This window comes from Oryzias melastigma, linkage group LG20 (genome assembly GCF_002922805.2).
Source record: "Oryzias melastigma strain HK-1 linkage group LG20, ASM292280v2, whole genome shotgun sequence".
NCBI lineage: Eukaryota > Metazoa > Chordata > Actinopteri > Beloniformes > Adrianichthyidae > Oryzias > Oryzias melastigma.
The window spans coordinates 11,030,187-11,038,643 of NC_050531.1; the positions used below are offsets into that span (position 1 = coordinate 11,030,187).

General features: G+C 37.2%; 1 protein-coding gene across 2 annotated transcripts in view; it reads left to right on the forward strand.

The window, feature by feature from the left end:
* Positions 1 to 8,457, forward strand: part of dok6 (docking protein 6) — a 51,152-nt gene that overhangs the window by 18,330 nt on the left and 24,365 nt on the right. The window lies entirely within an intron of this gene.

Genomic DNA, 8,457 nt, shown 5'->3' on the forward strand with positions numbered 1-8,457 from the left:
CATATGAGGATTTGGAATGGCCCAGATAAAGTAACCTATGATTAACTGGGGCGCGGCTGGCTTGCCACCCTGCCAACAGCTGTAGTCGGGGGCGAATTACAAAATTATGGGATGTCCAAACATTTTAAACGCGGTGTGAAATACATTTTAGTACAGCAGGGGAAGGGGGAGGTTAGGTTAGAGCGGAGCTGTGCATGAAGTCAAAGGTGACAGCAAAGTGACAGAGGATGCTGTGATCAAGAGCAACTTTTTTTTTCGTTTTCTTCTTTTTCTCCACGTAGCATTTGAGTGGGAACTTTTCAAATGGTGGCAGAAACTTGGAAGGATTTGCGGTGGGTGCCGCAGCCTGGGGGTCGAGGTTGGAGGAGTGATAGCTGCAATGATTGCGGCAACAACTGTCCGACGGGATAACAAATCAAATTATAAAGATGGAAGCCCCAGTACAGACCCCGTCGCTGTCTGGAATTGATTGCTAACACCAGGAGCTTATATTGCAGGGCTTGGTCTGTCATTGTCCATCAAGCATCATTACCACCAAGGGAACTCTAACCCCTATACCCAGCTCATTGAAGGGCTCCACAAAACCACCAGGAAATTAAGAAAAAACAACATTTAAGATTTGTTTAAATTGAAATGTGTTTTCTACCTTAGCAGTGAAATAATTATTCTTTTTACTATTTAAAGTACTTGCAAATTCTCGCCTGACACCGTCACGCCTAAGCATGCTACCTTGATTCAAGTACTCTCATGCCTTGTATTGCTTGTAAGTACAGAGGCAATCATCTTTAAATCATAGTTTGTGAGACATGAATCATCGAGAGGTTACTAATCCTTCCCACATTTGTCCTTTTTATTATCTGAGGAATAATAAATGCATTTGCGCCTCCTAAGTATTACAGATGTGTTTTAATATTCACTACTTCCCTCTTTCTCGCAGACAGCTATTTTTATTCGGCTGCGTGATTAGTCATTAAGCTGAGGCGAGCTGTCATTGGAAATCATTTTCATGTCTTTAGACGGTTCCTCAGTTCATCCAAATGATGAGTGATTTTGCCCGTCGGGGGAACAGGGGCCGTATTTTATTGAAAGACGAGACAGTTCCTCAATAGTGCCAGAAGTTTCATAATGTTCGGTGAAGTGAATTGACTTTGTGTTTGAGGCCACTTAAATGAAATGACTGTGGCTCTGAAGATGGGTCATTGCTTTGGTGTCTGAGCTCCTCACTTCTCTGCCAGTCCTCTCAGTCACAGATTTATAGAGTTAAACTTTCTTTTTGCCGCTGTAATTAATTGTCAAATATTGAATCACACAATGTAGTCTTGTCCACTCCATCCTTGTCAGCTAAAAACCTGTGATGTCTCATCTTCCTTAGGTTTGACCTCGACAGTTTTGTTGTGGAGCTGCAATTTTTTTAGATTGGAGCACCTTGCCAAGTACCTCCTGTGATATGTTCTCGCTGTAAAAACCCAAATGTGAAGGGATTGCCCTTCAAATGTTCTTTCCAGCTTGTTGCCTTTGCTACGGCCTGTTTTGCACACTGCGATGTTATGTGTGGTGATGGACCGTGCAGAGATGTCCTGCAGAGCTTTAGAGTATTCTTGATATCCAGCGTGGTATTTTTAGAATAGACTCATATCAGTTAAGGCTTTTCGGTATGTAGTGGTTTATTTTTCATGGAAAATGCTTGTTTTATGTATTCAATATATTTATTTGCATAATTGCAGCTCGATTTAGGCTGAAATCATGGGACTTTGCAATCTACATTAGCAAGTGGTTTGGTATGATTCATTTATAAATTGGTTCAATAGAAAAAGTTGCAGTTTTAGTTGGAATTTGCAGGTGGGGGGTCTATTTTTTTCTTTCAAAAGCCATATATTTGGGGGTGTCCACCAATTAAGATGAAGGAGATAAACTTTTATATTTAAACTTGTTAGCTAATGTTATTGCAAATGCCTTTTCTTTAATAATTCATTCAAATATAAGTAATAAAGTAAAAGAAGTTAATAAATTATTGAGAGAAAAAATGTAGTCTAATTCTAAAATTTCCTAGTATATTTATTATTTTTTTTAAATATTTTAATATATAGGAAGTTCAAGAAATTAAGTTTCTTGAATTGTATCATTAAACTATTGGTACAATGCAATCTCTAGCTGCAAATGTGCTTCCTAATCTTAATTTAAGTAATAATTTAATTTAAACATAGGTAAAGTATTTGCCGTTACCATTTAAAAAAAAAAAAAAACCTTAAAAAAGTGTTTTTGCTTATTTGAAATGGAGAACAACCATTGAAAAGATTAGTTGAACCTCGCTAAGAACCTAAAAAAGTTTCAACCTTAAGACCCAACGGTACAATGTTTGCTCAGAAAAGGACAATTCTTATACCAGGGGAAGCTTGACCACCATCCAATGCTTCCAAATGTGGAAGAATTTGTAGATTTGTGATGGAAAAAGAACAATTAAACTCTTTGAAACTCAGGGGAATCATGCAATCCAGGCCCTCACTTGCATTCAGCATTTTTTCTACTAGAACCGGATCCACACCCACCTCAAATTTTTTACCAGTTACTAAATAAGTCCGGTGCAACAAATGAGAAGTCGGGTATTTAAGTAAACCTGTGTTGTGTCAAAAGCTAAACTTTACTTTTATAAATTATTGTACTGGTACTTCTTTTCTCTGACTGGATAGAAGAGAAATGGGAAGGTAAACACATTTCTTGCTTTTTGTAAATTGTGAAAGTGTAGAGCCATGGATGGCATCATTTTAGCTCTGTGTTATCTATTGTTGCTTTGCTGCTCTGTTCTGTGTTCTCTGCAAAACTGCAGTTTATCAGCCCATCTCACAGAGAAATTTTGCACAGAGGACTCTGGAGGTTTGCCTAAACCTGTCAAAATTCCATCTTACATAATTGAAATGATTGAAATCATGCCTGTGTAATCATCACAACTTTGACCTGGATGAAAACAGTACCAATTGAAATGATGCATTTCTACAGTCATCCATGATATAAATTCAGTTCTGTTTTAAGTATATCTCTGCTTAAAATGAAATAAATACTTGCCATGCTGATGGTGTCTTTTTTTATTTTACTTAAATTACAAGGATTCTTGCTCAGAGCAATAAAATAAGTTAGAACCTGACTTGGCATTGAGAGGTGGAATCTGTATTTTATTCGCTGATAAATATGAAGGAATAAAGCAGATTTGTTCAGCTCCATTTGCTGATTGAGGTTCACAGGTTTCAACAAGAATCAGTATCTTCATGCCAGACCTGCACAGTAAACAATACCAACAATAGCTTTGCATCTTGTAAACTAGAAATCTCATTTGAAAACTTGGTTCACACTTATTTTCTGCAGGTACACGAATGTAGACGTGTAATAATAATATAGACTTTTACTTTCACAAGAACTGCCTTCATTATTGTATTAGTGCAATGTTTTTTAGTGAAATTAAATGACTCATGCCAGCCCAACAGTATTTGCCATTCATGTGTGTGTAATTACAATCAATGTTAAGAGTTTCTCTGAATGAGACCCACCAGCGGTCTGATAAAAGGGCGGCATTGACAAAGCATCGACATCTCTGGAACAGGCGAAATTGGCCCTTTCCATTCAAACCCTCCATTCCTTATTATGTAGAAGCCATCTCACAGAGCCTGCTTTTGTGCTGAAATAATTACTTAATCTGAGCAATCCTGTGGTGAATTACTTTGTGTGCTGGCAGCGTTATGCCAATTCAGCCTCCAACAGAAGAACTCATGCTAGCTCCAACTTTACTGTTTAAAGTTGGAAATGCAGGAATCGCCATACATAAAATGGATTAACATAGTTTTGTGTTAGTGTCAAAGGAGCAGTATAGGGCTGTATGTGGGCACTATAATGGAGGTGACATTCTGTGTTCCATTTAAAAGGAGAATTTTATTACCTGGTTGTATCTTTTACTACTATAGCATTATTTGGGAGGTAGAGATAATGATCTGCTCTGCATTAAGAAGCGTGCAGTGCTCCGTTCTCTTCTGTTTGCTGCTTATAATGGACTTGTATAACACTTACCCAGAATGGAGACCCATCAAGGCAGACTGATAAGGACCTGGGGATCTGCTATAGTCATTTACTACAAAGTGCAGCGTTTAACTCAGCAGGTCTTTCATAAAGTACACCAGCTGAGTAAACAAATTAATCGTACAGCTGTGGTTCCCTAATACAACCACGTGGCCCAAAGCAATTATACATCAGACCGAGTGATAGCAAGTGTCTCCAACAGGAAAGAGGAGGATCTGCTGTTAAAGATGGAAAACCACAGAGGACCCATTGCTTGGTGACAATACGTTCCATGCTTTTTCTGCTTTTGTTGGCTTTTTTTAAGTCTTGATAGAGGATTGATCGTGATTTCTTACTTTTCCAAATGTCTTTCACTCATAGACTCAGGAGAAACAGAATATATTATGGTGGAGAATGCTTTTATGGACAAGACTCACATTGAAAACTATCCAAGTTTTTTAACAACCCTCAAATAACTTAATTGAGTTTTTAAAATAAATTTACAAAATGGCAAAGTATTGGCCTCAAACTTAACTAAAGACACTTGTAACACAATCTAAGAGAAAATTCAAAAAGACATTACTGAGAAAATAAGAAAACTGACAAGACCCATAAGCAGGGTTATATTTGACTGATCAGACCATTTAGAGAAACAAGAGAGAAGTACACTAAAGAATATAGTTAAGTCTTGAATAAAATATATAAATACTTAACAAAAGGATGTGTTTATTTATAACTCTAACCCTCTTCCTTCCAATGGGTCTTTCCAATACCTTAAAAAGCAGCTCCAGCCTCATCCAAAAGTTTGAATCTGTAAAAACTCAACAGGAATTTCAATAAATATACTAGGGGTGTAGGGAAAAACTAATTCAGATATATCACAATATTTGGTTTGGCAATACTGGTATTGATTTAAAATGCTGACAAGGCGATATTAAATGAATTATTGAAGAGTGTCCTTCAACGTATACTGCCGCTTTTTCGACACACATCAAATTTGATGCTTAATGCTTGTCCAATATGTGTTCATAAACTAAACGATTCTGTTAGTCAAGGGAAAAGCTACCGTCAAGTTTTTACCCTCGTTGCCATATGGAACTGTATATCTAATTTACATTGTAGAAGGCAAGAATGATATTGAGAGATCAAGTTTATTTATTTTGAAAATTATTTTGAAAAGCATCGGTAAGCACATGTCCATATCTGGGTTCATGAGATCATTCAGTTTTTTCTTGCGGCGATCATTACCTCTGTGATCCAGTTCATTGACTTGCTGTCCCGTATTAGTCCAAGGAAGAAAGAAACAATAATAATGTCTTGTTACAAATTCAAAAAATATCCAATTTAGGAGAAAAACGATCAGATTTCATGTTTGTTTCGGACAGCAATTTTTCTTCTGCATTGCTGTTAATAGCAAATACTAATATACATACCAACAGTGTCCATTAGCGGTTGTTTGTGGGAAACAAACACTAGAGGGAACCGGTTGTTTGTGGGAAAATAACAAATATATGAGTCCATTTATGGTTTTTAAAAAAAATAACAAAAGGTCACTTCTGAGTATAAGTCTGACCCCTGTCCAAACTATGAAAAATTATACGACAAACTCCAGAGGATATGGTAAATAGGGGGACAAAAGAAACAAACATCTGTTTTTCTTCTGTTTGTGTAAGAAGATGCATCTTAATAGGCTTTTTGGTGAACATTTATAATCCCTTAATATAGTTGGCAATGATAGATATATATATTTTCTTCAATAAAACCATAAAGGCTGGCCCAAAAATCCCTTGAAACATCGCTAACTAGTTTATTATTTATTATGTCTTTATAGCAGAAAAGGAAACGTTTTAGTTAATTTACTGACCCAGTTGAGTCCCAACTACGTTGTTTTGATGTCATGTTGTTATTGAGATGAAAAGATGTGAGAATGTAATATCACTTCTGTGCACTAAACATGACTCAGTAACTGATCTGTAAACTTGATCAAATTCAGTCACGACGAGGGGGTAAAAGGCAGCTTTTCCTGCCCCCCTCCCAAATATTCTCCTTTTTTTTGGTACAGCTCATTTATTTAATCAGAATCTTAGCAGCAGATGTGTCAGAGCAAATAAAAATAATGTATTTAAAAGTATGGATTGAAGTGAGAGGCTTCTTGGACGATTAGGCAGCATTTTCCTTCTATTTATTAAGCAGTAATGATCATTGAGAGCCCTCATCTCCTGCTGTTTTAGGGTTATCACACATTATTTGCCTGTATCTTCAGATCAGCATATTTTGGTAACGAGAAGTACTTCTGCTGTCCTTCACAGTCAAAGACTGTAAGTTTCTTGTGTAACCCCGTTTCTCTGAGTAGTATGAATGAGATGCCTCTCTATGGGTAGCGCTCCCCCGCGTATTTCTCTGAAGCACTTATCTCATTACGTCAATCCTGCATTGCTGGTGATCACCTTTCTATATGACACGACGTCATTCAAGATAAGCACCTCTTCTCGCTGTGCACCAGCAAACAAGCTGGTGAGACATCTCTTTCATGCTACTTAGAAAGCTAGAATTACGCAAGTACCTCAAAATTCGCGTTCAAAGCATTCGTTGGAGTGTTTCGCTTGGAAAACGGGGGCTGCTGTATTACCAGACGAGCTTATTTCAAGGAACCATTAATAATCAGAAACTGCCCCTCTGGTTGTGTGAGATCTCAGAGGCAAGCACTATCTGGCTTAAGATGGGAGCAGAGAAGTGAAAAATAAAGACCAACTGCTAACCCTAACCCATAGGGGTCTGTGAACCCCACGTTGTAAAAGAAAACTCAATTACTTGGACAATCCAGGGAAAGAGCCTCTGTTTTGTTGAACCCCAAATTAGTTTCAACCTACAACACAAAAAGTTGACCTTTCCTTCAAAACCTCTGAGTTTTTTCTATGTATGTGTGCAGAACATGCATTATCCCAAGCATCTGATCTTCAAGAGAAACAGTCAAGACAATGAGGGGCACCACTTTTGATAAGGTTGGGCTTTAAGGAAATCCGAACATTGAGTTGCAAATTGAGATCAGGAAGTATACACTATCATTAACACGATTAGTTTATGCAAAAAACAGAAATAACATCATCTTCAGTGACAAGTCCTTAAGATCAACAATATCTCGGGCCTCACCTGACCCCTCATGTCCATCAGTTGTGGTCTCCTTGATCTACCACAGTCCAAGGATCTGAAACATCCGTAATATTGAATGACCTCTTGGAAAAAATGTACCAAATTTAAAATAGCACAGATTTTAGATATTCAGATTTTGACCTCCACACTATGATAATATGTCCATATATAACAAAATCGCAAGTTTTAAACCTAAAAAAACAACAATTACAATGAGTCTACTTTAAAGCCAAAGTTGGGTATCAGACGTGTCCATTATCTTAGATAGTGGTTGAAATAAAATACTTTTGTGTATTTTCTAAATAGTAACCAATTGAATATTGCAGATAATCTAACACGTTTAGCAAAACAGTGTAAAACAGTGAGTGATAATGGTAGAAACTCACTGTGGAGCACAACCTTCTCTGGTTACTGTGCAGCAGCTCTGAAGTGCTGCAGATACCAGTAGAGACTTGACACCTGCAGCTGTTTGGAAATGTGACTGTGAGGATCAGTTTGAAAGCATGACTGTTTGCATATCTATGTTCAATGGTTATAATCCCACTGTCTGCTTTATTTTAGCCTGCAACACATGAACCTACTGTGTGTTCATTTTTTATTTGATCAGAACGACGCTACTAGTATTTTAAGAAATCGGAAAATATTCAGAAAAGATATTTAATAAAAACTAAAGCAGAAATTATGTGAGTGACACACAGCAAGGTACAAAAAGTATTTGCTGGTCTCGGTTCAACAAGTTGTCCCATTTAAAAATATAAGAGAGGTCTGTAATGCTCATCATAGCTTTACCTCAACTTTGAGACATATTTTTTAAAAAAGCATCCAGGAACCCACATTGAATGATTTTTAAATAATTCATTTGGATATTAGTGGTTTGTCAATAACAAAACCTCACCTCAGTACTTTGTAATTCAACCCCGTTTGGCAATGACAGATGTCAAATGTTTCCTGTAGGTCTTCACCAAGTTGCTGTAACTGCTATTTTGGTCCATTCTTCCATGCAGATCTTCTCGAGAGGTGTTATGGTTTTTGGGCTGTTGCTGGGCAGCACAGACTTTCAACTCCCTTCACAGATTCTATTGAACTGAGGTCCGCGGACTGGCTGGGCCACTCCAGAACCTTAAAACGCTTTCATCAATACAGGGAACAAGAGGGGATAGAAGAGCCTCTTAAAGAAGAAATAAAGGGTTGTTGAAGGACAGAATTTTTTTTTTTGTAGAAGCTAATTATTAATTTCTGCACCAATGTACATTTTTTTTATTGTGT